The following is a 20,775-nucleotide window of genomic DNA, read 5'->3' as shown; positions in this document are numbered from 1 at the left end:
TGTTTCCTGGTGCGTTCACACTTCACCACTCCTTCTCGCTCTAATATCAATTAAAATGCCCCTGCGTTTGACTCACATTTGCGTATAAACCAGTGGACCATAGTTCCAGTCTCGCGTAACGTCGATCGACCCATCTGAAAAAAAAAATGGGTGTAAAACAAAACTTCCCAGGAGGTAACCCATCCTTTTACTACTTTCGCCAAAGCACACTTAACTGCGGAGTTCTGATGGGATCTGGTGCATTTGTGCTGGTATGATCGCACTTGTTTCATTTTGTGCAGAAAATACATACACTCCTTCTCCTTCCCTCCTCCCTCCCATCATTTGTTTCCTTGTGCATTCACACTGCATCTCTCCTTCTCGTTCTAATATCGATTAAAATGTCCCTTCTTCTTGACTTACTTTTACGTATAAACCAGCAGACCATAGCTCCAGTCGCGCGTAACGTCGAATGACCCGTCTGAAAAAAAATTAGTTCGACACGAGGACTTCACAGGAGGACACCCATCCGAGTACTACTCTCGCCCAAGCACACTTAAATGCGGAGTTCTGATGGGATCCGGTGCATTAGTGCTGGTATGATCGCACCTGTTTCATTTCGCGCTGCAAATACATACAGTCCTTCTCCTTTCTTTCCCCTCCCGTCATTTATTTCCGGGTGCGTTCACACTTTACCTCTCCTTCTCGTTCTAATATCAATTAAACTGCCCCTGCGTCTTGACTCACATTTGCTTATAAACAAGCGGACCATAGTTCCAGTTGCGCGTAACGTCGAACAGCCAATCTAAAAAAAAAACTGGGTGCAACACGAGAACTTCCCAGGAGGTAACCCATCCTTGTACTACTTTCGCCAAAGCACACTTAACTGCGCAGTATTGATGGGATCCGGTGCATTTGTGCTGGTATGATCGCACCTGTTTCATTTCACGCTGCAAATACATATAGTCCTTCTCCTTTCTTTCCCCTCCCATCATTTGTTTCCTGGTGCGTTCACACTTCACCTCTCCTTCTCGTTCTAATATCAATTAAAATGCCCCTGTGTCTTGACTCACTTTTGCGTATAAACCAGCGGACCATAGTTCCAGTCTCACTTAACGTCGAACGGCCCATCTGAAAAAAAAATGGGTACAACACGAGAACTTCCCAGGAGGTAACCCATCCTTGTACTACTTTCGCCAAAGCACACTTAACTGCGTAGTACTGATGGGATCTGGAGCATTTGTACTGGTATGATAGCACCTGTTTCATTTCGCGCTGAAAATACATGGATTCCTTCTCCTTTCTTCCCCCTCCCGTCATTTGTTTCCTGATGCGTTCATATTTCACCTCTCCTTCTCGTTCTAATATCAATTAAAATGTCCCTGAGTCTTAACTCACATTTGCGTATAAACCAGCGGACCATAATTCCTGTCGCGCGTAACATCGAACGACCCATCTGAAAAAAAAAATTGGTGCAATACGAGAACTTCCCAAGAAAATGGGTGAAATATAAGGACTTCGCAAGAGGTCACCCATCCTAGTACTACTCTCGCCCAAGTACGCTTACCTGCGGAGTTCTAATAGAATCCATTGCATTAGTGCTGGTATGATCTCTCATGTTTCATTCTGCGCTGCAAATACATACACTCTTTCTCTTTCTATCCCCCCTCCCGTCATTTGTTTCCTTGTTTGTGCACTCTGCATCTCTCATTCTCGTTATAATATCAAGTAAAATGCCCCGGCACCGTGACTCACCTTTGCGAATGAATCAGCGGTTCATAATTCCATTCGCGCGTAACGTCGAACGACCCATCCGAAAAAAAATGGGTGTAACACGAGGACTTCCCTGGAGGTCACCCATTCGAGTACTACTCTTGCTCAAGCACACTTAACTGCGGAGTTATGATGGGATACGGTGCATTTGTGCTTGTATGATCGCACCTGTTTCATTTCGCGCTGCAAATACATAAACTCCTTCTCCTTTCTTCCCCTTTCCGTCATTTGTTTCCTTGTGCGTGCGCATTGCACCTCCCGTTCTCGTTCTAATATCAAATAAAATGCAACGGCGCCGTGACTCACATTTGCGAATAAACCTGCGGACCATAATTCAAGTCGCGCGTAATGTCGAAAGAATCATCTCCAAAAAAATAGGTGCAACACGAGGACTTCCAAAGAAAATGGGTGAAATATAAGGACTTCGTAGGAGGTCACCCATCCTAGTACAACTCCCGCCCAAGCACCTTTAACTTGCGGAGTTCTGATAGAATCCGTTGCACTAGTGCTTGTATGATTGCTCATGTTTCATTCTGCGCTGTAAATACATACACTCTTTCTTGTTCCATCCCCCGTCCCGTCATTTGTTTCCTTGTGCGTGCACTTTGCATCTCTCATTCTCGTTCTAATATCAAGTAAAATGCCCCGGCACCGTGACTCACCTTTGCGAATGAATCAGCGGTTCATAATTCCATTCGCGCGTAACGTCGAACGACCCATCCGAAAAAAAATGGGTGCAACACGCAGACTTCCTAGGAGGTCACCCATCCGAGTACTACTCTCGCCCAAGCACACTTAAATGCGGAGTTCTGGTGGGATCCGGTGCATTAGTGCTTGTATAATGGCACCTGTTTAATTTCGCGCTGCAAATACATACACTCCTTCTCCTTTCTTCCCCCACCCGTCATTTGTTTCCTGGTGCATTCACACTTCACCTCTCCTTCTCGTTCTAATATCAATTAAAATGCTCCTGCGTGTTGACTCACATTTGCGAATAAACCTGCGGACCATAATTCAAGTCGCGCGTAATGTCGAAAGAATCATCTCCAAAAAAAAGGGTGCAACACGAGAACTTCCCAGGAGGTATCCCATCCTTGTACTACTTTCACCAAAGCACACATAACTGCGGAGTTCTGATGGGATCCGGTGCATTTGTGCTGGTATGATCGCACCTGTTTCATTTCGTACTAAAAATACATACACTCCTTCTCCTTCTCTCCCCCCTCCCATCATTTGTTTCCTTGTGCGTTCACACTGCACCTCTCCTTCTCGTTCTAATATCGATTAAAATGCCCCTGCTTCTTGACTCACATTTGCGTATAAACTAGCGGACCATAGTTCCAGTCGCGCGTAACGTCGAACGACCCATCTGAAAAAAAAGTGGGTGCAACACGAGAACTTCCCAGGAGGTAACCCATCCTTGTACTACTTTCGCCAAAGCACACTTAACTATAGAGTTCTGATGGGATCCGATGCATTTGTGCTGGTATGATCGCACCTGTTTCATTTCGTGCTGAAAATACATACACTCCTTCTCCTTCCCTCCCACCTTCCGTCATTTGTTTCCATATGCGTTCATACTGCACCTTTTTTTCTCGTTTTAATATCGATTAAAATGCCCCTGCTTCTTGACTCACATTTGCGTATAAACCAGCGGACCATAGTTCCAGTCACGCGTAATGTCGAACGACCCGTCTTAAAAAAAATTAGTGCGTCACGAGGACTTCGCAGGAGGTCACCCATCCTAGTACTTCTCTCGCCCAAGCACCCTTAACTTGCGGAGTTCTGATAGAATCCGTTGCATTAGTGCTGGTATGATCGCTCATGTTTCATTCTGCACTACAAATACATACACTCTTTCTCCTTCTATTCCCCCTCCCGTCATTTGTTTCCTTGTGCATGCACTCTGCATCTATCTTTCTCGTTCTAATATACAGTAAAATGCCTCGGTACCGTGAGTCATCTTTGCGAATGAACCAGCTTTTCATAATTCCATTCCCGTGTAACGTCGAACGACCCATCCGAAAAAAAATGGGTGCAACACGAGGACTTCCTATGAGGTCACCCATCTGAGTACTACTCTCGCCAAAGCACACTTAACTGCGGAGTCATGATGGGATCCGGTGCATAAGTGCTGGTATGATCGCACTTGTTTCATTTCGCACTGCAAATACATACACTCATTCTCTTTTCTTCCCCCTCCCATCAATTGTTTCCTGGTGCGTTCACACTTCACCTCTCCTTATAGTTCTAATATCAATTAAAATGCCCTTGCGTCTTGACTCACATTTTCGTATAAACCAGCGGACCATAGCTCCAGTCGCGCATAACGTCGAACGGCCCATCTGAAAAAAAAAATGGGTGCAACACGAGAACTTCCCAGGAGGTAACCCATCCTTGTACTACTTTCGCCAAAGTACACTTAACTTCGGAGTTCTTATGGGATCTTGTGAATTTGTGCTAGTATGATCGCACTTGTTTCATTTCGTGCTGAAAATACATACACTCCTTCTCCTTCCCTTCCCCCGCCCATCATTTGTTTCCTTGTGCGTTCACACTGCACCTCTCCTTCTCGTTCTAATATCGATTAAAATGCTGTAGCTTCTTGACTCACATTTGCATATAAACCTGCGGACCATAGCTCCAGTCACGCGTAACGTTGAACGACCCCTCTGAAAAAAAATTAGTGCAACACGAGGACTTCCCAAGAGGTCACCCATCTGAGTACTACTCTCGCCCAAGCACACTTAATTGCGGAGTTCTGATTGGATCCGGTGCATTAGTGCTAGCATCATCACACCTGTTTAATTTCGCAGTGCAAATACATACACTCCTCCTTTCTTCCCCCTCCCGTCATTTGTTTCTTTGTACGTGCGCACTGCACCTCCCGTTCTCGTTCTAATATCAAGTAAAATGCCACAGCGCCGTGACTCACATTTGCGAATAAACAAGCGGACCATAATTCAAGTCGCGCGTAACGTCGAAAGAATCATCTGCAAAAAAATGGGTGCAACACGAGAACTTCCCAAGGAAATGGGTGAAATATAAGGACTTCGCAGCAGGTCACCCATCCTAGTACTACTCTCGCCCAAGCACCCATAACTTGCGGAGTTCTGATAGAATCCGTTGCATTAGTGCTGGTATGATCGCTCATGTTTCATTCTGTGCTGCAAATACATACACTCTTTCTCCTTCAATCTCCCGTCATTTGTTTCCTTGTGCGTGCACTCTGCATCTCTCCTTCTCGTTCTAATATCAAGTAAAATGCCCCGGCACCATGACTCACCTTTGCGAATGAACCAACGGTTCATAATTCCATTCGTGCGTAACGTCGAACGACCCATCCAAACAAAAATGGGTGCATCACGAGGACTTCCCAGGAGGTCACCCATCCGAGAACTACTCTCGCCCAAGCAAACTTAATTGCAGAGTTCTGATTAGATCCAGTGCATTAGTGTTGGTATGATCGCACCTGTTTCATTTCGCGCTGCAAATACATACACTCCTTCTCCTTTCTTCCCCCTCCCGTCATTTTTTTACTGGTGCGTTCACACTTCACCTCTCATTCTCTTTCTAATATCAATTAAAATGCCCCTGCATCTTGACTCACATTTGCGTATAAACCAGCGGACCATAGTTCCAGTCGTGCGTAACATCGAACGACCTGTCTGAAAAAGAAAATGGATGCAACACGAGAACTTCCCAAGAGATAACCCATCCTTGCACTTCTTTCGCCAAAGCACACCTAACTGCGGAGTTCTGATGGGGTCCGGTGAATTTATGCTGGTATGATCGTAGTGCTGGTATCATCGCACCTGTTTAATTTCGCGCTGCAAATACATACACTCCTTCTACTTTTTTCCCCCTCCCGTCATTTGTTTCCTTGTCCGTGCGCACTACACCTCCCGTTCTTGTTCAAATATCAAGTAAAATGCCACGGCACCGTGACTCAAATTTGCGTATAAACCTGCGGACCATAATTCAAGTCGCGCGTAATATCGAAAGAATCATTTGCAAAAAAATGGGTGCAACACGAGGACTTCCTAAGAAAATGGGTGAAATATAAGGACTTCGCAGGAGGTCACCCATCCTAGTACTACTCTCGCCCAAGCATCCTTAACTGCGGATTTCTGATAGAATCTGTTGCATTAGTGCTGGTATGTTCGCTCACGTTTCATTCTGCGCTACAAAAACATACACTTTTTCTCCTTCAATCCCCCTTCCGTCATTTGTTTCCTTGTGCGTGCACTCTGCATCTCTCCTTCTCGTTCTAATATCAAGTAAAATGTCCCGACACCGTGACTCACCTTTGCGAATGAACCAGCGGTTCATAATTCCATTCGCGTGTAACGTCGAACGACCCATCCAAAAAAAATGGGTGCCACAAGAGGACTTCGCAAGAGGTCACCCATCCCAGTACTACTCTCGCCCAAGCACACTTAACTGCGGAGTTCTTATGGGATCCGTTGCAAATACATACACTCCTACTCTTTCTTCCCCCTCCCGTCATTTATTTCCTGGTGCGTTCACACTTCACCTCACCATCTCGTTCTAATATCAATTAAAATGCCCCTACGTCATGACTCACATTTGCGTATAAACCAGCGGACCATAGTTCCAGTTGCGCCTAACGTCGAACGACCCATCTGAAGAAAAAAATGGGTGTAATACAAGAACTTCCCAGGAGGTAACCCATCCTTGTACTACTTTCACCAAAGCACAATTAACTACGGATATATGATGGGATCCTGTGAATTTGTGCTGGTATGATCGCACCTGTTTCATTTCGTGCTGAAAATACATACACTCCTTCTCTTTCCCTACCCCCTCCCATCATTTGTTTCCTTGTGCGTTCACACTGCACCTCTCCTTCTCGTTCTAATATCCATTAAAATGCCCTAGCTTCTTGACTCGCATTTGCGTATAAACCAGCGGACCATAGCTCCAGTCGCGCGTAATGTCGAATGACCCGTCTGAAAAAAAATTGGTGCGACACGAGGACTTCCCAGGAGGTCACCCATCCGACTATTACTCTCGCCCAAACACTCTTTAATTTCGCGCTGCAAATACATACACTCTTTCTCCTTTCTTCCCCCGCCCGTCATTTGTTTTCTTGTGCGTGCGCACTACACCTCTCGTTCTCATTCTAATATCAAGTAAAATGTCGCAGCGCCATGACTCACATTTGGGAATAAACCTGCGGACCATAATTCAAGTCGCGCGTAACGTCGAAAGAATCATCTGCAAAAACATTGGTGCAACACGAGGACTTCCCAAGAAAATGGGTGAAATATAAGGACTTCACAGGACGTCGCCCATCCTAGTACTACTCTCGCCCAAGCACCCTTACCTACGGAGTTCTGATAGAATCCGTTGCATTAGTGCTGGTATGATAGCACCTGTTTTATTTCGTGCTGAAAATACAAACACTCCTTCTCCTTCCCTCCCCCTCCCATCATTTGTTTCCTTGTGCGTTCACACTGCATCTCTCCTTCTCGTTCTAATATCGATTAAAATGCCCCAGCTTCTTGACTCACATTTGCGTATAAACCAGCGAACCCTAGTTTCAGTCGCACGTAACGTCGAACGTGTCTGAAAAAAAATTAGTGCGACGGGAGGACTTCACAGGAGGTCACCCATCCGAGTACTACTCTAGCCCAAGCACACTTAACTACGGAGTTCTAATGGGAACCGGTGCATTAGTGCTGGTATGATCGCACCAATTTAATTTTGCGCGGCAAATACATAAAATCCTTTTCCTTTCTTCCCCCTCCCGTCATTTGTTTCCTTGTGCGTGCGCACTACACCTCCCGCTCTCGTTCTAATATCAAGTAAAATCCCACGGCACCGTGACTCACATTTGCGAATGAACCTGTGGACCATAATTAAAGTTGCGCGTAACGTCAAAAGAATCATCAGCAAAAAAATGGGTGCAACACGAGGACTTCCAAAGAAAATGGGTGAAATATAAGGACATTGCAGGAGCTCACCGATCCTAGTACTACTCTCGCCCAAACACATTTAACTTGCGGAGTTCTGATAGAATCCGTTGCATTAGTTCTGGTATGATCGCTCATGTTTCATTCTGCGCTGCAAATACATACACTCTTTCTCCTTCCATCCCCCATCCCGTCATTTGTTTCCTTGTGCTTGCACACTGCATCTCTCCTTCTCGTTCTAATATCAAGTAAAATGCCCCAGCACCGTGACTCACCTTTGCGAATGAACCAGCGGTTCATAATTCCATTCGCGCGTAACGTCGAACGACCCATTCAAAAAAAAATGGGTGCAACACAAGGACTTCCCAGGAGGTCACCCATACGAGTACTACTCTCGCCAAAGCACACTTAAGTCCAGAGTTCTGATGGGATCCGGTGCATTAGTGCTGGTATGATGGCACCAGTTTAATTTCGCGCTGCAAATATATACACTCCTTCTCCTTTCTTCCCCCTCCCGTCATTTGTTTCCTGGCGCGTTCACACTTCACCTCTCCTTCTCGTTCTAATATTAATTAAAATGCCCCTGCGTCTTGACTCACATTTGCGTATAAACCAGCAAACCATAGTTCCAGTCGCACTTAACATCGAACGGCCCATTTGAAAAAAAAAATGGGTACAACACGAGAACTTCCCAGGAGGTAACCCATCCTTGTACTACTTTCACCAAAGCACACTTAACTGCGGAGTACTGATGGGATCCGGTGCATTTGTGCTGGTATGATCGCACCTATTTCATTTCGCGCTGAAAATACATACACTCCTTCTCCTTCCCTCTCCCCTCCCATCATTTGTTTGCTTGTGCGTTCACGCTGCACCTCTCCTTCTCGTTCTAATATCGATTAAAATGCCCTTTCTTCTTGACTCACATTTGCGTATAAACAAGCGGACCATAGCTTCAGTCGCGCGTAACGTCGAACGACCCCTCTGAAAAAAAATTAGAGCGACACGAAGACTTCCCAGGAGGTCACCCATCCAAGTACTACTCTCGCCCAAGCACACTTAACTGGGGAGTTTCTTATGGGATCCGGTGCATTAAGGATGGTATGATCGCAACTGTTTAATTTCAATATGTAAATACATACACTCCTTCCCCTTTCTTCCCCCTCCCGTCATTTGTTTCTTTGTGCGTGCGCACTGCAGCTCCCGTTCTCGTTAAAATATCAAGTAAAATGCCACAGCGCCGTGACTCACATTTGCGAATAAACCTGCAGACCATAATTCAAGTCACGCGTAACGTCGAAAGAATTATCTGCAAAAAAATGGGTACAACACGAGTCCTTCCCAAGAAAATGGGTGAAATATAAGGACTTCGCAGGAGGTCACCCATCCTTGTACTACTCTCGCCCAAGCACCCTTAACCGCGGAGTTCTGATAGAATCCGTTGCATTAGTGCTGGTATGATCGCTCATGTTTCATTCTGCGCTGCAAATACATACACTCTTTCTCCTTCCATCCCCCCTTCCGTCATTTATTTCCTTGTGCGTGCCCTCTGCATCTCTCCTTCTCGTTCTAATATAAAGTAAAATGTCGCGCGTAACGTCGAAAGAATCATCTGCCAAAAAATGGGTGCAACACGAGGACTTCCCAAGAAAATGGGTGAAATATAAGGACTTCGCAGGAGGTCACCCATCCTGGTACTACTCTCGCCCAAGCACCCTTAACTTGCGGAGTTCTGATAGAATACGTTGCATTAGTGCTGGTATGATCGCTCATGTTTCATTCTGCGCTGCAAATTCATACACTCCTTATCATTTCTTCCCCCTCCCTTCATTTGTTTCCTGGTGCGTTCACACTTGACCTCTCCTTCTCGTTCTAATATCAATTAAAATGCCCCTGCGTCTTGACTCTCATTTGCGTAAAAACCAACGGACCATAGTTCCAGTCGCGCGTAATGTCGAACGACCCATCTGAAAAAAAAATAGGTGCAACACGAGAACTTCCCAAGAGGAAACCCATCATTGTACTACTTTCGACAAAGCACACTTAACTGCGGATATCTGATGGGATCCGGTGCATTTGTGCTGGTATGATCGCACCTGTTTCATTTCGTGCTGAAAATACATACACTCCTTCTCCTTCCCTCCCCCCTCCCATCATTTGTTTTCTTTTGTGTTCACACTGCACCTCTCCTTCTCGTTCTAATATCGATTAAAATGCCCCTGCTTCTTGACTCACTTTTGCGTATAAACCAGCGGACAATAGTTCCAATCGCGCGTAACGTCGAACGATTTGTCTGAAAAAAAATTGGTGCGACACGAGGACTTCCAAGGAGGTCACCCATCCGAGTACTACTCTCGCCCAAGCACATTTAACTGCGGAGTTCTGATGGGATCCGGAGCATTAGTGGTGGTATGATCGCACCTGTCAAATTTTACCCTGCAAATACATACACTCCTTCTCCTTTCTTCCCCTCCCATCATTTGTTTTCTTTTGCGTTCACACTGCACCTCTCCTTCTCGTTCTAATATCGATTAAAATGCCCCTGCTTCTTGACTCACTTTTGCGTATAAACCAGCGGACAATAGTTCCAGTCGCGCGTAACGTCAAACAACCTGTCTGAAAAAAAACTGGTGCGACACGAGGACTTCCTAGGAGGTCACCCATCCGAGTACTACTCTCGCCCAAGCACACTTAACTGCGGAGTTCTGATGGGATCCAGTGCATAAGCGCTGCTATGATCGGACTAGTTTAATTTCGCGCTGCAAATACATACACTCCTTCTCCTTTCTTCCCCCTCCCGTCATTTGTTTCCTTGTGCGTGCGCACTGCACCTCCCGTTCTCGTTCTAATATCAAGTAAAATGCCACGGCCACGTGACTCACATTTGCGAATAAACCTGCGGACCATAATTCAAGTCGCGTGTAACGTCGAAAGAATCATCTGCAAAAAAATGGGTGCAACACGAGGACTTCCCAAGAAAATGGGTGAAATATAAGGATTTCGCAGGAGCTCACCCATCCTAGTACTTCTCTCGCCCAAACACCTTTAACTTGTGGAGTTCTGATAGAATCCGTTGCATTAGTTCTGGTATGATCGCCCATGTTTCATTCTGCGCTGCAAATACATACACTCTTTCTCCTTCCATCCTTCCTCCCGTCATTTTTTTCCTTGTGCTTGCACTCTGCATCTCTCTTTCTCGTTCTAATATCAAGTAAAATGGCCCAGCACCGTGACTCACCTTTGCGAATGAACTAGCGATTCATAATTCGATTAGTGCGTAACGTCGAACGACCATCCGAAAAAAATGGGTGCAACACGCAGACTTCCTAGGAGGTCACCCATTTGAGTACTACTCTCGCCCAAGCACACTTAACTGCAGAGTTCTGTTGGGATCCAGTGCATTAGTGGTAGTATGATGGCACCTATTTAATTTCGCGCTGCAAATACATACACTCCTTCTCCTTTCTTCCCCCTCCCATCATTTGTTTCCTGGTGCGTTCACACTTCACCTCTCATTCTTGTTCTAATATCAATTAAAATGCCCCTGCGTCTTGACTCACATTTGCGTATAAACCAGCGGACCATAGTTCCAGTCGCGCGTAACGTCTAACGGCCCATCTGAAAAAAAATTGGGTGCAACACGAGAACTTCCCAGGAGGTAACCCATCCTTGTACTACTTTCGCCAAAGCATACTTAACTGATGGAATCTGGTGCATTTGTGCTGGTATGATCGCACCTGTTTCATTTCGCGCTAAAAATACATACACTCCTTCTCCTTCCCTCCCCCCTCCCATCATTTATTTCCATGTGCGTTCACGCTGCACCTCTCCTTCTCATTCTAATATCGGTTAAAATGCCCCTGCTTCATGACCCACATTTGCATATAAACCAATGGACCATAGCTCCAGTCGCGCATAACGTCGAACGACCCGTCTGAAAAAAAATTGGGTCACACGAGGACTTCCCAGGAGGTCACCCATCCAAGTACTACTCTCGCCCAAGCACACTTAACTGTGGAGTTTCTTATGGGATCGGGTGCATTAGGGCTGGTATGATCGCACTTATTTAATTTCGCGTTGCAAATACATACACTCCTTCTCCTTTCTTCCCCCTCCCGTCATTTGTTTCCTTGTGCGTGCGCACTGCACCTCCCATTCTCGTTATAATATCAAGTAAAATGTCACGGCGCCATGACTCACATTTGCGAATAAACCTGCGGACCATAATTCAAGTCGCGCGTAATGTTGAAATAATCATCTGCAAAAAAATGGGTGCAACACGAGGACTTCCCAAGAAAATGGGTGAAATATAAGGATTTCGCAGGAGCTCACCCATCCTAGTACTTCTCTCGCCCAAACACCTTTAACTTGTGGAGTTCTGATAGAATCCGTTGCATTAGTTCTAGTATGATCGCTCATGTTTCATTCTGCGCTGCAAATACATACACTCTTTCTCCTTCCATCCCTCCTCCCGTCATTTTTTTCCTTGTGCTTGCACTCTGCATCTCTCTTTCTCGTTCTAATATCAAGTAAAATGGCCCAGCACCGTGACTCACCTTTGCGAATGAACTAGCGGTTCATAATTCGATTAGTGTGTAACGTCGAACGACCATCCGAAAAAAATGGGTGCAACACGCAGACTTCCTAAGAGGTCACCCATTTGAGTACTACTCTCGCCCAAGCACACTTAACTGCAGAGTTCTGTTGGGATCCAGTGCATTAGTGGTAGTATGATGGCACCTATTTAATTTCGCGCTGCAAATACATACACTCCTTCTCCTTTCTTCCCCCTCCCATCATTTGTTTCCTGGTGCGTTCACACTTCACCTCTCATTCTCGTTCTAATATCAATTAAAATGCCCCTGCGTCTTGACTCACATTTGCGTATAAACCAGCGGACCATAGTTCCAGTCGCGCGTAACGTCTAACGGCCCATCTGAAAAAAAATTGGGTGCAACACGAGAACTTCCCAGGAGGTAACCCATCCTTGTACTACTTTCGCCAAAGCATACTTAACTGATGGGATCTGGTGCATTTGTGCTGGTATGATCGCACCTGTTTCATTTCGCGCTAAAAATACATACACTCCTTCTCCTTCCCTCCCCCCTCCCATCATTTGTTTCCATGTGCGTTCACGCTGCACCTCTCCTTCTCATTCTAATATCGGTTAAAATGCCCCTGCTTCATGACCCACATTTGCATATAAACCAATGGACCATAGCTCCAGTCGCGCATAACGTCGAACGACCCGTCTGAAAAAAAATTGGGTCACACGAGGACTTCCCAGGAGGTCACCCATCCAAGTACTACTCTCGCCCAAGCACACTTAACTGTGGAGTTTCTTATGGGATCGGGTGCATTAGGGCTGGTATGATCGCACTTATTTAATTTCGCGTTGCAAATACATACACTCCTTCTCCTTTCTTCCCCCTCCCATCATTTGTTTCCTTGTGCGTGCGCACTGCACCTCCCATTCTCGTTATAATATCAAGTAAAATGTCACGGCGCCATGACTCACATTTGCGAATAAACCTGCGGACCATAATTCAAGTCGCGCGTAATGTTGAAATAATCATCTGCAAAAAAATGGGTGCAACACGAGGACTTCCCAAGAAAATGGGTGAAATATAAGGACTTCGCAAGAGGTCACCCATCCTAGTACTACTCTCGCCCAAGCACCCTTAACTTGCGGAGTTCTGATAGAAACCGTTGCATTAGTGCTGGTATGATCGCTCATGCTTCAATCTGCGCTGCAAATACATACACTCTTTCTCCTTCCATCTCTCCTTCCGTCATTTGTTTTCTTGTGCGTGCACTCTGCATCTCTCCTTCTCGTTCTAATATCAAGTAAAATGTCCCGGCACCGTGACTCACCTTTGTGAATGAACCAGCAGTTCATAATTTCATTCGCGCATAACGTCGAACGACCCACCCGAAAAAAATAGGTGCAACACGAGGACTACGCAGGAGGTCTCCCATTCGAGTACTACTCTCACCCAAGCACACTTAACTGCGGAGTTCTGATGCGATCTGGTGCATTAGTGCTGGTATAATCGCACCTGTTTCATTTCGCGCTGCAAATACATACACTCCTTCTCATTTCTTTCCCCTCCTTTCATTTGTTTCCTGGTGCGTTCACACTTCACCTCTCATTCTCGTTCTAATATCAATTAAAATACCCATTCGTCTTGACTCACATTTGCGTATAAACCAGCAGACCACATTTCCAGTCGCGTGTAATGTCGAACAACCCATCTGAAAAAAAAATGGCTGCAACACAAGAACTTCCCAGGAGGTAACCCATCCTTGTACTACTTTCGCCAAAGCACACTTAACTGCGAAGTTCTGATGGGATCCGGTACATGAGAGCTGGTATGATCGCACCTATTTAATTTCGCGCGGCAAATACATAAAATCCTTCTCCTTTCTTCCCACTCCCGTCATTTGTTTCCTTGTGCGTGCGCACTGCACCTCCCGTTCTCGTTCTAATATCAAGTAAAATGTCACGGCGCCGTGACTCACATTTACGAATAAACCTGCGGACCATAATTCAAGTCGCGCGTAATGTCGAAAGAATCATCTGCAAAAAAATGGGTGCCACACGAGGACTTCCCAGGAGGTTACCCATCCGAGTACTACTCTCGCCCAAGCACACTTAACTGCGGAGTTCAGATCCGGTGCATTAGTGCTGGTATGATCGCACCTGTTTCATTTCGCGCTGCAAATACATACACTCCTTTTCCTTTCTTCCCCCCCTCCCCATCATTTGTTTCCTGGTGCGTTCACACTTCACCTCTCCTTCTCATTCTAATGTCAATTAAAATGCCCCTGCGTCTTGACTCACATTTGCGTATAAACCAGCGGATCATAGTTCCAGTCGCGCGTAACGTCGAACGACCCATCTGAAAAAAAAAATGGGTGCAACACGAGAACTTCCCTGGAGGTAACCCATCCTTGTACTAATTTCGCCAAAGCACACTTAACTGCGGAGTTCTGATGGGATCCGGTGCATTTGTGCTGGTATGATCGCACCTGTTTCATTTCGTGCTGAAAATACATACACTCATTCTCCTTCCCTCCCCCTCTCATCATTTGTTTCCTTGTGCGTGCGCACTGCACCTCCTGTTCTCGTTCTAATATCAAGTAAAATGTCACGGTGCCTTGACTCACCTTTGCGAATAAACCTGCGGACCATAATTCAAGTCGCGCGTAACGTCGAAAGAATCATCTGCAAAAAAATGGGTGCAACACGAGGACTTCCCAAGAAAATGGGTGAAATATAAGGACTTCGCAGGAGGTCACCCATCCTAGTACTACTCTCGCCCAAGCACCCGTAACTGCAGAGTTCTGATAGAATATGTTGCATTAGTGCTGGCATGATCCCTCATGTTTCATTCTGTGCTGCAAATACATACACTTTTTCTCCTTCCATCCCCTCTCCCGTCATTTGTTTCCTTGTGCGTGCACTCTGCATCTCTCCTTCTCGTTCTAATATAAAGTAAAATGCCCTGGCACCGTGACTCACCTTTGCGAATGAACCAGCGCTTCATAATTCTACTCGCGCGTAATGTCGAACGACCCATCCGAAAAAAAAAGGGTGCAAGATGAGGACTTCCCAGGAGGTGACCCATCCGAGTACTACTCTCGCCCAAACACACTTTACTGCAGAGTTCAAATCCGATGCATTAGTGTTGGTATGATCGCACCTGTTTCATTTCGCGCTGCAAATATATACACTCCTTCTCCTTTCTTCCCCCTCCCGTCATTTGTTTCCTGGTGCGTTCACACTTCACCTCTCCTTCTCGTTCTAATATCATTTAAAATGCCCCTGTGTCTTGACTCACATTTGCGAATAAAGTTGCATACTATAATTCAATTCGCGCGTAACGTCGAAAAAATCATCTGCAAAAAAATGGGTGCAACACGAGAACTTCACAAGAAAATGGGTGAACTATAAGGACTTCGCAGGATGTCACCCATCCTGGTACTACTCTCGCCCAAGCATCCTTAACTTGCGGAATTCTGATAGAATCTGTTGCATTAGTTCTGGTATGATCGCTCATGTTTCATTCTACACTGCAAATACATACACTCTTTCTCCTTCCATCCCCCCTCCCGTCATATGTTTCGTTGTGCGTGCACTCTGCATCACTCCTTCTCGTTCTAATTTCAAATAAAATACCCCAGCACCGTGACTCACTTTTGCGAATGAACCAGCAGTTCATAATTCCATTTGCGCGAAACGTCGAACGACCCATCCGAAAAAAAATGGTTGCAACACGAGGACTTCCCAGGAGTGCTACGGTGCCGTGACTCAAATTTTCGAATAAACCTACAGACCATAATTCAAGTCGCGCATAACGTTGAAAGAATCATCTGCAAAAAAAAGGGTGCAACACGAGGACTTCCCAAGAAAATGGGTTAAATATAAGGACTTCGCAAAAGGTCACCCATTCTAGTACTACTTTCGCCCAAGCACCCTTAACTTGCGGAGTTCTGATAGAATCCGGTGCATTTGTGCTGGTATTATCGCACCTGTTTCATTTGGTGCTGAAAATACATACACTCCTTCTCCTTCCATCCCCCCTCCCGTCATTTGTTTCCTTGTGCGTTAACTCTACATCTCTCTTTCTCGTTCTAATATCAAGTAAAATGCCCCGGCACCTTGACTCACCTTTGCGAATGAACCAGTGGTTCATAATTCCATTTGCGCGTAACGTCGAACGACCCATCCAAAAAAAATGGGTGCAACACGAGGACTTCCTAGGAGGTCACCCATTCGAGTACTACTCTCGCCTAAGAACACTTAACTGCAAAGTTCTCATGGGATCCGATGCATTAGTGCTGGTATGATCGCACCTGTTTTATTTTGCGCTGTAAATACATACACTCCTTCTCCTTTCTTCCCCCTCCCGTCATTTGTTTCCTGGCGCGTTCACACTTCACCTCTCCTTCTCGTTCTAATATCATTTAAAATACCCCTGTGTCTTGACTCACATTTGCGAATAAAGTTGCATACTATAATTCAATTCGCGCGTAACGTCGAAAGAATCATCTACAAAAAAATAGGTGCAACACGAGAACTTCACAAGAAAATGGGTGAACTATAAGGACTTCGCAGGATGTCACCCATCCTAGTACTACTCTCGCCCAAGCACCCTTAACTTGCGGAGTTATGATAGAATCCGTTGCATTAGTTCTGGTATGATTGCTCATGTTTCATTCTACACTGCAAATACATACACTCTTTCTCCTTCCATCCCCCCTCCCGTCATATGTTTCGTTGTGCGTGCACTCTGCATCACTCCTTCTCGTTCTAATATCAAATAAAATACCCCAGCACCGTGACTCACTTTTGCGAATGAACCAGCAGTTCATAATTCCATTCGCGCGAAACGTCGAACGACCCATCCAAAAAAAAATGGTTGCAACACGAGGACTTCCCAGGAGTGCTACGGTGCCGTGACTCAAATTTTCAAATAAACCTACAGACCATAATTCAAGTCGCGCATAACGTTGAAAGAATCATCTGCAAAAAAAAGGGTGCAACACGAGGACTTCCCAAGAAAATGGGTTAAATATAAAGACTTCGCAGGAGGTCACCCATTCTAGTACTACTCTCGCCCAAGCACCCTTAACTTGCTGAGTTCTGATAGAATCCGGTGCATTTGTGCTGGTATTATTGCACCTGTTTCATTTGGTGCTGAAAATACATTCACTCTTTCTCCTTTCATCCCCCCTCCCGTCATTTGTTTCGTTGTGCGTGCACTCTGCATCTCTCCTTCTCGTTCTAATATCAACTAAAATGCCCCAGCACCGTGACTTACCTTTGCGAATGAACCAGCGGTTTATAATTCCATTTGCGCGTAACATCGAACGACCCATCCGAAAAAAAATGGGTGCAACACGAGGACTTCTGGGGAGGTCACCCATCCGAGTACTACTCTCGCTAGAGCACACTTAACTACGGAGTTCTGATGGGATCCGGTGCATTAGTGCTTGTATGATCGCGCCTATTTCATTTCTCGCTGCAAATACATACACTCCTTCTCCTTTCTACATTCTCCCTTCATTTGTTTCCTGGTGCGTTCACACTTCACCTCTCCTTCTCGTTCTAATATCAATTAAAATGCCCCTGCATCTTGACTCACATTTGCGTATAAACCAGCGGACCATAGTTCCAGTCGCGCGTAACGTCGAACGACCCATCTGAAAAAAAAATGGGTGATAGGAGAAGGTTTGATCGCTCATGTTTCATTCTGGGCTGCAAATACATACACTCTTTCTCCTTCGATCCCCCCTCCCGTCATTTGTTTCCTTGTGCGTCCACTCTGCATCTCTCTTTCTCGTTCTAATATCAAGTAAAATGCCCCGGCACCGTGACTCACCTTTGCGAATGAACCAGCGCTTCATAATTCCATTCGCACGCAACGTCGAACGACCCATCCGAAAAAAAATGTGTGCAACACGAGGACATCCCAGGAGGTCACCCATCCGAGTACTACTCTCGCCAAAGAACATTTAATTGTGGAGTTATGATGGGATCCGGTGCATTATTGCTGGTATGATCGCACCTGTTTTATTTCACACTGCAAATACGTACACTCCTCCTTTCTTCTCCCTCCCGTCATTTGTTTCCTTGTGCGTTCACACTTCACCTCTCTTTCTCGTTCTAATATCAATTAAAATTCCCCTGCGTCTTGACTCATATTTGCGTATAAACTAGGGGACCATAGTTCAAGTCGCGCGTAACGTCGAATGACCCATCTAAAAAAAAATGGGTGCAACACGAGAACTTCCCAGGAGGTAACCCATCCTTGTACTACTTTTGCCAAAGCACACTTAACTGCAGAGTTCTGATGGGATCAGGTGCATTAGTGCTGGTATGATCGCACCTGTTTAATTTCGCGATGCAAATAAATATACTCCTTATCCTTTCTTCCCCCTCCCGTCATTTGTTTCCTTGTGCGTGCGCACTGTACCTCCCATTCTCGTTCAAATATCAAGTAAAATACCATGGCGCCGTTACTCACATTTGCAAATAAACCTGCGGACCATAATTCAAGTCACGAGTAACGTCGAAAGAATCATTTGCAAAAAAATGGGTGCAACACGAGGATTTCCCAGGAAAATGGGTGAAATATAAGGACTTCGCAGGATGTCACCCATCCTAGTACTACTCTCGCCTAAGCACCCATAACTTGCGGAGTTCTGATAGAATCCGTTACATTAGTGCTAGTATGATCGGTCATGTTTCATTCTACGCTGCAAATACATACACTCTTTCTCCTTCCATCCCCCTCCCGTCATTTGTTTCCTTGTGGGTGCACTCTGTATCTCTCATTCTCGCTCTAATATCAAGTAAAATACCCCAGCACTGTGACTCACCTTTGCGAATGAACCAGCGGTTCATAATTCCATTCGCGCGTAACGTCGAATGACCCATCCAAAAAAAAATGGGTGCGACACGATGACTTCCTATGAGGTCACCCATCCGAGTCCTACTCTCGCCCTAGCACACTTAACTGCAAAGTTCTGATGGGATCTGGTGCATTAGTGCTGGTAGGATCGCACCTCTTTAATATCAAGTAAAATGCCATGGCGCCATGACTCACGTTTGCGAATAAACCTGCGGACCATAATTCAAGTCACGCGTAACGTCGAAAGAATCATCTGCAAAAAAATGGGTGCAACACGAGGACTTCCCAAGAAAATGGGTGAAATATAAGGACTTCGCAGGAGGTCACCCCTCCTAGTACTACTCTCGCCCAAACACCCTTAACTTGCGGAGTTCTGATAGAATCCGTTGCATTAGTTCTGTTATGATCGCTCATGTTTCATTCTGCGCTGCAAATACATACACTCTTTCTCCTTTCATCCCCCCTCCTGTCATTTGTTTCCTTGTGCAGACATCTCTCCTTCTCGTTCTAATATCAAGAAAATTGCCCCAGCACCGTGACTCACCTTTGCGAATGAACCAGCGGATCATAATTCCATTCACGCGTAACGTCGAACTACCCATCCGAAAAAAATGGGTGCAACACGAGGACTTCCCAGGAGGTGACCCATCCGAGTACAACTCTCGCCCAAGCACACTTAACTGCGGAGTTCTGATGGGATACAGTGCATTAGTGCTGGTATGATCGCACCTGTTTCATTTCGGGCTGCAAATACAAACACTCATTCTCCTTTCATACCCTTCCCGTCATTTGTTTCCTGGTGCGTTTGCACTTCACCTCTCCTTCTCATTCTTATATCAATTGAAATGCCCCTGCGTCTTGACTCACATTTGCGTATAAACCAGCAGACCATAGTTCCAGTCGCGCGTAACATCGAATGAGCCATCTGAAAAAAAAAATGGGTGCAACACGAGAACTTCCCAGGAGGTAATCCATCCTTGTACTACTTTCGCCAAAGCACACTTAACTGCGGAGTTTTGATGGGATCCAGTGCATTTGTGCAGGTATGATCGCGCTCGTTTCATTTCATGCTGAAAATACATACACTCCTTCTCCTTCCCTCCCCCCTCTCATCATTTGTTTCCTTATTCGTTCACACTGCACCTCACCTTCTCGTTCTAATTTCGATTAAAATGTCTCTGCTTCTTGACTCACATTTGCGTATAAACCAGCGAACCATCGTTCAAGTCGCTCGTAACGTCGAACGACCCGTCTGAAAAAAATTTGTGCGACACAAGGACTTCCCATGAGGTCACCCATCCGAGTACTACTCTCGCCCAAGCACACTTAACTGCGGAGTTCTGATGGGATCCAGTGCATAAGTGCTGCTATGATCGGACCAGTTTAATTTCGAGCTGCAAATACATACGCTCCTTCTCCTTTCTTCCCCCTCCCGTCATTTGTTTCCTTGTGCGTGCGCACTGCACCTCCAGTTCTCATTCAAATATCAAGTAAAATTCCATGGCGCACGACCCATCTGAAAAAAAAAATGGGTGCAACACGAGAACTTCCCAGGAGGTAACCCATCTTTGTACTACTTTCGCCAAAGCACACTTAACTGCGGAGTTCTGATGGGATACGATGCATTTGTGCTGGTATGATAGCACCTTTTTCATTTGGTGCTG

At 45.6% G+C, this 20,775-nt stretch overlaps 29 pseudogenes; all 29 read right to left on the bottom strand.

The window, feature by feature from the left end:
• Positions 1–147: 147 nt before the first annotated feature.
• On the bottom strand, positions 148–265 carry LOC148251765 (5S ribosomal RNA; annotated as a pseudogene).
• Positions 266–471: 206 nt separating this feature from the next.
• Positions 472–590, bottom strand: LOC148251764 (5S ribosomal RNA; annotated as a pseudogene).
• A 207-nt stretch (positions 591–797) lies between these two features.
• Positions 798–916, bottom strand: LOC148251763 (5S ribosomal RNA; annotated as a pseudogene).
• A 1,567-nt stretch (positions 917–2,483) lies between these two features.
• On the bottom strand, positions 2,484–2,602 carry LOC148251762 (5S ribosomal RNA; annotated as a pseudogene).
• A 205-nt stretch (positions 2,603–2,807) lies between these two features.
• Positions 2,808–2,926, bottom strand: LOC148251761 (5S ribosomal RNA; annotated as a pseudogene).
• Positions 2,927–3,133: 207 nt separating this feature from the next.
• On the bottom strand, positions 3,134–3,252 carry LOC148251760 (5S ribosomal RNA; annotated as a pseudogene).
• A 206-nt stretch (positions 3,253–3,458) lies between these two features.
• Positions 3,459–3,578, bottom strand: LOC148251759 (5S ribosomal RNA; annotated as a pseudogene).
• Positions 3,579–3,784: 206 nt separating this feature from the next.
• Positions 3,785–3,903, bottom strand: LOC148251758 (5S ribosomal RNA; annotated as a pseudogene).
• Positions 3,904–4,110: 207 nt separating this feature from the next.
• Positions 4,111–4,229, bottom strand: LOC148251757 (5S ribosomal RNA; annotated as a pseudogene).
• A 206-nt stretch (positions 4,230–4,435) lies between these two features.
• Positions 4,436–4,554, bottom strand: LOC148251756 (5S ribosomal RNA; annotated as a pseudogene).
• A 2,801-nt stretch (positions 4,555–7,355) lies between these two features.
• LOC148251755 (5S ribosomal RNA) lies at positions 7,356–7,474 on the bottom strand (annotated as a pseudogene).
• A 561-nt stretch (positions 7,475–8,035) lies between these two features.
• On the bottom strand, positions 8,036–8,154 carry LOC148251754 (5S ribosomal RNA; annotated as a pseudogene).
• Positions 8,155–8,361: 207 nt separating this feature from the next.
• On the bottom strand, positions 8,362–8,480 carry LOC148251753 (5S ribosomal RNA; annotated as a pseudogene).
• Positions 8,481–9,670: 1,190 nt separating this feature from the next.
• LOC148251752 (5S ribosomal RNA) lies at positions 9,671–9,789 on the bottom strand (annotated as a pseudogene).
• Positions 9,790–9,995: 206 nt separating this feature from the next.
• On the bottom strand, positions 9,996–10,114 carry LOC148251751 (5S ribosomal RNA; annotated as a pseudogene).
• A 204-nt stretch (positions 10,115–10,318) lies between these two features.
• LOC148251750 (5S ribosomal RNA) lies at positions 10,319–10,437 on the bottom strand (annotated as a pseudogene).
• A 559-nt stretch (positions 10,438–10,996) lies between these two features.
• LOC148251749 (5S ribosomal RNA) lies at positions 10,997–11,115 on the bottom strand (annotated as a pseudogene).
• Positions 11,116–13,633: 2,518 nt separating this feature from the next.
• LOC148251748 (5S ribosomal RNA) lies at positions 13,634–13,752 on the bottom strand (annotated as a pseudogene).
• Positions 13,753–13,958: 206 nt separating this feature from the next.
• Positions 13,959–14,077, bottom strand: LOC148251747 (5S ribosomal RNA; annotated as a pseudogene).
• A 205-nt stretch (positions 14,078–14,282) lies between these two features.
• On the bottom strand, positions 14,283–14,396 carry LOC148251746 (5S ribosomal RNA; annotated as a pseudogene).
• A 210-nt stretch (positions 14,397–14,606) lies between these two features.
• LOC148251745 (5S ribosomal RNA) lies at positions 14,607–14,725 on the bottom strand (annotated as a pseudogene).
• Positions 14,726–16,433: 1,708 nt separating this feature from the next.
• LOC148251744 (5S ribosomal RNA) lies at positions 16,434–16,552 on the bottom strand (annotated as a pseudogene).
• Positions 16,553–17,587: 1,035 nt separating this feature from the next.
• LOC148251743 (5S ribosomal RNA) lies at positions 17,588–17,706 on the bottom strand (annotated as a pseudogene).
• A 763-nt stretch (positions 17,707–18,469) lies between these two features.
• On the bottom strand, positions 18,470–18,588 carry LOC148251742 (5S ribosomal RNA; annotated as a pseudogene).
• A 560-nt stretch (positions 18,589–19,148) lies between these two features.
• LOC148251741 (5S ribosomal RNA) lies at positions 19,149–19,267 on the bottom strand (annotated as a pseudogene).
• A 456-nt stretch (positions 19,268–19,723) lies between these two features.
• On the bottom strand, positions 19,724–19,842 carry LOC148251740 (5S ribosomal RNA; annotated as a pseudogene).
• Positions 19,843–20,049: 207 nt separating this feature from the next.
• Positions 20,050–20,168, bottom strand: LOC148251739 (5S ribosomal RNA; annotated as a pseudogene).
• Positions 20,169–20,373: 205 nt separating this feature from the next.
• On the bottom strand, positions 20,374–20,492 carry LOC148251738 (5S ribosomal RNA; annotated as a pseudogene).
• Positions 20,493–20,640: 148 nt separating this feature from the next.
• On the bottom strand, positions 20,641–20,759 carry LOC148251737 (5S ribosomal RNA; annotated as a pseudogene).
• Between the last annotated feature and the right edge of the window lie 16 nt (positions 20,760–20,775).

The sequence above is a fragment of the Carica papaya genome, chromosome 8 (genome assembly GCF_054855325.1).
Source record: "Carica papaya isolate Zhongbai chromosome 8, ASM5485532v1, whole genome shotgun sequence".
In the NCBI taxonomy this organism is placed as follows: Eukaryota; Viridiplantae; Streptophyta; class Magnoliopsida; order Brassicales; family Caricaceae; genus Carica; species Carica papaya.
This window is presented reverse-complemented; position numbering and strand designations above follow the sequence as displayed.